We start from the raw sequence: 6768 nt of genomic DNA, 5'->3' as shown, positions 1-6768 counted from the left end.
GGTGGTCAGTGCACATCATAGCAAGCTATTGAACTCCGGGTGTCCCTGTCGAACTCCCGGTCTCCTGGTCAAACTCCCGAGGAGACACTTTGCATATTAGCCTTTTATGTAAGAAGATACTTATTTGATATGTATGCTTTTTTTTCTTTTTGTATTTTTGTTTTCTTTTTTTTTTTTCTTGGTATTTTGCTGTATGGACTACATTTTATCTGCATGTATGTTACTCAGGGTTTTGGAATATATATATGGCAGACAATTTTGGGGTATCTTTTCAGGTCATGTTACTTTGATTAAGAATGCTTCTCACACCCACATAGCTGCACACTTGGAAGCCAAATTTGTACAACATGACCCTGCAACAGTGGCCCTAGTTGAATGAAGTAAGGGTAAACATTTGACTCTATCTGGGCTGATCAAAATTTCTCTCCTAGGGATTTGAAATTGGGACCATATATGTGCTAGTCAGTTTGGTGTTCTCTCCAGAAGTAAAATCTATATGCCAGAGCTATATTTGAGTCTTCACACCATTCATAGTGGAAACTGGGGAGAAAAAAATTATTTATTTCTCTATAACTGTATCAATTAATTTAAACTCAAACTTTTATTTTAGATAATTTTTGATTTACAGGAAAGTTGCAAATAATTCAGAGAGTTTTCATGTATTCCTTGGCAACTTGTAGTTTTAAAACACAAGTGTAAATTATTTAATGAACAATAGTTACTGGACTATTTGAGAGGAACAAAGTTGAATCTCAAATAGAAGCCAATAAAACTATTCTATTCATGAGTTTAATTCATTTTCTCCTACTCACTGGGCTGTTTCCTGGAGCAGAGTCTGGCCCATAGTGAGGGTACAGTAAGTTCATGCTTGCTTGAAGACATTGTTGAGATTATTGATAGCGCTTTGTAATTCTTCACTGTAGCATGTTTCTTTGGTGACAGAAAAGGTTTCTTGTTTATGGTACAGAAAAATTGGCAGACATGGAAGAGCTGAAACCTCAGAAATGGTGAATAAAATATAACTATATTATTTAAGGCAATTGCTCTCAAAGTGGTTTACGGACCCCTGTGAAGTCCCGTTAGGGCCCTCTGAGGTTAACACTACTTTCAAAGTACTCTTTGTAAGATTGCTGGTGATTTTAATTAATTTGGGTTTTTAAATATTACAGCCTACAGTATATCAACTTTTGGAAGATCTGCAAAACTCAGTGAACCAATATTTTTTTAGGTGTTTAGTATCATGTATGCACGATCCAACCCAATAGTAAGGCAGACCAAATGGAGTTGCTTGGCGGCAGTGGCTGCTGTGACCAAGAAGGGGGTGGGACAGCTGATGATGGTGTCACCGTAGCAGCATGTATTCTCCTCAGGTATTTGCCTAAATAGATACACATAAATGTGCAATGTGGGGGACAATTCCTTAGTTATCTGAGAAAAGACAGAATGCCCAGTATCCCTGCCTCTTTTTCTCAGTTAGTTGGGATCCTAGGCAGCACAGTAGGACCAATTAAAAAAACAAAAAAAAGGAAGGAGAGAAAATAAGGGGTGATGGAAGACCAGGGTGTGCATGTCCGCATTTCACTAGCCTCAAAGGCAACTGGGCAGTTGAGGTTACCTGGGGCTGAGCATTTTAGATCTGCTTGGTAAAACTGAGGCACCGCCATGCTGACCAAAATACTTGTGTTTCTCTTGACACCACCTTCCAAAGTGTTGAACCCAGCTTTCCTTCTCTTGTGAAGAATTCCATCACAAAGAATCAATGCCTCTTAACACCCAGCAAGAAATATGACACCAAGACAAGAACTGGGACCTGGCATAAGAAAACTGGCCAAGGACTCAAGGAGGCACCATTGGAACCATCAAAGGAAAAAAATACTTAAAATTGATCAGATGGGAAAATGGTTTGCTGCTGGAGAGGCTGTTGGTCTTGGAGCATGGAGCTACTATGACTTGGAATGTTTAATGAGATTGAAACTACTGAAAAGGCTGTAATTTGGCCTCAGGAAAGGATGGGTAGAATTCATTCTATCTATGTGTACTTATTAGGAAGTTTTTTGTGCTTTTTTTAAAAAAAATGTATTTTTATTTATTTCAGAGAGGAAAGGAGAGGGAGAGAGAGAGATAGAAACATTAATGATGAGAGAGAATCACTGATTGGCTACCTCCTGCATCTTCCTACTGGAGGTTGAGCCTGCAACCTGGGCATGTGCCCTTGACCAGAATCAAACCCAGGACCCTTCAGTCCACAGACTGACACTCATTGAGCCAAACCAGCTAGGGCAGCTTTTTCTTTTTTCTTTAAATCCTCACCAGAGTATACTGCTATTGATTTCAAAGAGAGAAGAAGGAAGAAGGAGAGAGAGAAGCACCTATGTGAGAGAACATCCATAGGTTGCCTCCCATATGTGCTCCGACTTGGAATTAAACCCCCAACTGGGTATGTGCCCTGATAGGGAATAGAACCTGTGACCCTTCAGTGCACAGGATGATGCTCCAACCAACTGAGCCACACCAGCCAGGGCAGAAGTATTGGTTTCATAGCTCTGTCTGCCTTGATAGTGGGCAGAACTCCTGTTCTCATTAACTCATGTAGAGAGACTCTTGGGTAACACTTGGTGCAACCTTTGCAGCCATAGATTGGCGTTGGAATGCTGGTCATTACCATATGACTAGAGCTTAAGCCCAAAGATCTTGTTTGATTACTACATTCTGGTGTGATGGTGGCTCCTCTGATGATATGAGGGGGAGCTCTTCTCATCAAAGCTGCAAAGTACACAGCAGGCATCATAGGAGGCCTCTCCACTGTGGTCATGTGCTTGCCAGCGAGAAGTTTCTGAACATGGGAGCATTGCTGGGAGTTGGCTTGGGCCTAGTCTTTGTATCCTCACTGGGATCTATGTTCCCTCCACCTACCACTGTGCCTGGTGCCATGCTGTAGTCAGTGGCAATTTATGGCGGATTAGCTCTTTTCAGCATGTTGCTTCTGTATGATAGGCAGAAAGTAATCATGTGTGCAGAAATAATCTCAGTGTATGTAGTTCAAAGATATGATCCCATCAATTACATGCTGGGAATCTAGATGATACATTAAATATATTTATGGGAATTGCCAGTATTCTAGCAACTGAAAGCAACTGAAAGAAGTGACTTAATTTCTGACTTCTTTAATGCAACAGATATCTTGCTGTTTAATGGGGGCAAGTATTCATCAAATAGTTTGTCCAAACAGCTTTTATTGAAGTTTAGAATATAACTTGTCATCATAAGTCTGCTTTTATTTCTGGAGAATAAATTCAGTGGTTTCTTCTGAATAAGCACACACATTTCCAATTTTCATCTTTGAGTAATGCTAAAATGTTTTAATGAATGTGAAAACTTAGGCTTGTGTTGTGATAATTTGAGTTTTATCTATTTTTATTTTGTTTTTGAAACTTGATTTTTAGAGAGAAATGAGGGGAGAGGGTGAGAGCATACCTCCTATGGGGGATCGAGCCTGCAACTAGGGCAAGTGCCCTGACCAGGAGTTGAACCGGCCACACTTTGGTGCAGGGGACGATGCCCAATCAACTGAGTAACACTTGCCAGAGCTAAAGTGTTGTGTTTTTTTTAAAATATATTTTTTATTGATTAAGATATTACATATGTGTCCTTGTCCCCACGTTACCCTCTACCCCCCCCCCCCCGCTCATGCCCTCACCCCCCCGTTGTCCATGTCCATTGATTAGGCCTATATGCTTGCATATAAGTCCTTTGGTTGATCTTTCCCCCTTACCCCCATCCTCCCCTACCTTCCCTCCAAGTCCCGACAGTCCAATCAATGCCTCTCCGTCTCTGGATCAGTCCTTGTTCATCAGCTTATGTTGTTCATTATATTCCACAAATGAGTGAGATCATGTAGTATTTATCCGCTCTCCAGTTCCATCCATGCTGTGGCAAATGGTAAGAGTTCCTTTTTCTTCTTCCTCTTCTTAAAGAATACCTTTCAGCATTTCATATAATGCTGGTTTGGTGGTGATGAACTCCTTTAGCTTTTTCTTATCCGTGAAGCTCTTTATCTGACCTTCTATTCTGAATGATAGCTTTGCTGGATAAAGTAATCTTGGTTGCAGGTTCTTGCTATTCATCACTTTGAATATTTCTTGCCAGTCTCTTCTGGCCTGCATGGTTTCTGTTGAGAAATCAGCTGACAGTCGTATGGGTACTCCCTTGTAGGTAACTGACTGTCTTTCTCTTGCTGCTTTTAAGATTCTCTCTTTATCTTTTGCTCTTGGCATTTTAATTATGATGTGTCTTGGTGTGGTCCTCCTTGGATTCCTTTTGTTTGGGGTTCTCTGCGCTTCCTGGACTTGTAAGTCCATTTCTTTCACCAGGTAGGGGAAGTTTTCTGTCATTATTTCTTCAAAAAGGTTTTCAATATCTTGCCCTCTCTCTCCTTCTGGTACCCCTATAATTCTGATGTTGGTGCGCTTGAAGTTGTCCCAGAGGTTCCTTACACTATCTTCATATTTTTGGAATCGCTTTTCTTTTTTCTTTTTCGGTTGGGTATTTTTTGTTTCTTTGTATTTCAAATCTTTGACTTGATTCTTGGGATCCTCTTGTCTGCTGCTGGATCTCTGTAAATTATTCTTTATTTCAGTCAGTGTATGCTTAATTTCTAGTTGGTCCTTTTTCATGTCCTCCATGGTCTCACTATACTTATTGAGGGATTCATTAAATTTATCGGCGGTTTCCATAAAATTCTTGAAAAACCTTATAAACGTGGCCTTGAACTCTATATCCAATCGTTTGCTTTCCTCCATTTCTGCCATTTGTGACCTGTTTCTTTGTCTCCACATTTTGGCAGCTTCCCTGTGTTGATAGAGTGGCCCTGCGCGCCAGGTGTCCTGTAGGGCCCAGTAGCTCAGCCTCCCCAGTTACCTGGGGTGGACACTCTTGGTGCACTCTTGGTGCCTTGGTTGTTGTAGAATCACTGGGAGGAATTGACCTCCAGGCCAATTGGCTGTGAGAATCAGCTGTGTCTAAAGTGGGAGAACTTCTGTGCTGAAGACACCCTTCTGGGGCAAGACTTGCTTCAGTGGGGCTTTGGTGCTCACTGAGTCTGCTCCCTGAGTGTGTCCCTTATGGATCTGAGGAGTAGCAATCTGGATGGTCCCCCTCTGACCCCTGGGTACAGTGGCTCCTGGATCTAAGGAGGTGCTAATTCAGCCTCTGCCTGAGGCCACACAGCAGGAGCCACGAAGAGGCTCAGTTGTGAAGCAATGCAAGCCGCTGCGGGGCCTTGGGCCTTCTCTTGGAATTTCCGGTTCTGCCTGGTTCGGCTGCAGTTAGGTACATTCACATGCAAAAGCCTCTGCCGCAGCCTGGGTGGGGCGGGGTCTCAGGGAGTCAAAGGGCGGAGAAAGCAGCTATGGCCGATTCTCCGCCCGGAGTTGCGCATCTCAGTGTCCCTGTAACGGCTGCAAGCACCTCTGAGGGAAAGCCGCCCTCAAGTTCGCCCGCTGCCGGACAGACCAGCCTCTCCCCGTATGAGTCCTGGGTCCCCAGAGACTTCCCGGAACCGGAGTTCAGAGCAGTCGGGAGCTTGTGATTCAAAAAGGCAGCCGCGTCCTCAGGCGCCACCCCCTTTCCTCGCGCGCGCGAGCCGCCGTACCTCTGCACTTCACCTCCGCAGCACCTCTGGCTCTCAGCGTGCTTTTCTTTCCTTCTAGTTGTAGAATTTACACTCAGCCAGCCTTCCTGTTGTTCTGGATGATGTTTGCTCAGTCCTTTTCGGTAATTTTCAATTGTTGTGTGAGGCGACAATTTCCCGGTGTTTACCTATGCCGCCATCTTAGTTTTTTTCCCAGAGCTAAAGTGTTTTATCTATTTTAAAACTTATTTGGTCAAGTGACACTTAACAAACTTGTGTTTACCTGCTTTTATTTTGGAAAGCAGGATATTAACAAGTAATATGATGAGTGACTTAGAGGTCAGGTAAAGGGACCAGAGAGGAGTAGAGTCATCTGTAGTTTTTCTTCTAAATACTTAGAACTTAGGACTTGTGTGATTAGTGATGAGCCACTGAGAAGGCTCTGACTGCTTGGAAACAAGTTACCACTATTTACATTCAATCTGCTGAACTCACCAAAAGCATTGAACATAAAACAAAGACATAGGTAGTGCATTTTCCATTGTTCTTTTTCAGTGCTGTCTTTACAATATATATGTGATCATGTTTGTCTTTTTATTGTTTGACATTGTTAGGACAGTGCAAATGTTAATTTTCGGCAGAAATCCTGATATACTGTGTGTGTGTGTGTTTTACTTTTGAAACTTTTAGAACAAAGTGTCCCTTAAATATCTTCTCAGGATAAAATATTCAAAACATGAAAATTTTTGTATTTTCACATATACAAGCAACATGTTTATAAATGCTGAATTATTTGCATATTTATTGAAATGTTTAATAGAATACATGCTTACTTTTCTTGTATCTTTTTTAAAAATATGTTTTTATTGATTTTTAGAGAGAGAGAGAGATAAAAACATCAATGATGAGAGGGAATCATTGATCAGCTGCCTCCTGTATGTCCCACACTGGGGATCTGCCACAACCCGGGCATGTATCCTGACTGGGGATCGAACCGTGACCTCCTGGTTCATAGGTTGATGCTCAACCACTGAGCCACGCTGGCTGAGCTCTTCACATTTTAAAGCTTTTATTAAGAAAGCCTGCCGAAACCGGTTTGGCTCAGTGGATAGAGCATCGGCCAACGGACTCAAGGGTCC

At 42.3% G+C, this 6768-nt stretch overlaps 1 pseudogene; it reads left to right on the top strand.

Moving 5' to 3' along the window:
• The first annotated feature begins 1662 nt into the window (after positions 1–1662).
• On the top strand, positions 1663–3147 carry LOC118665669 (annotated as a pseudogene).
• Positions 3148–6768: the final 3621 nt, after the last annotated feature.

Source organism: Myotis myotis, unplaced genomic scaffold (genome assembly GCF_014108235.1).
Source record: "Myotis myotis isolate mMyoMyo1 unplaced genomic scaffold, mMyoMyo1.p scaffold_m19_p_11, whole genome shotgun sequence".
NCBI lineage: Eukaryota > Metazoa > Chordata > Mammalia > Chiroptera > Vespertilionidae > Myotis > Myotis myotis.
This window is presented reverse-complemented; position numbering and strand designations above follow the sequence as displayed.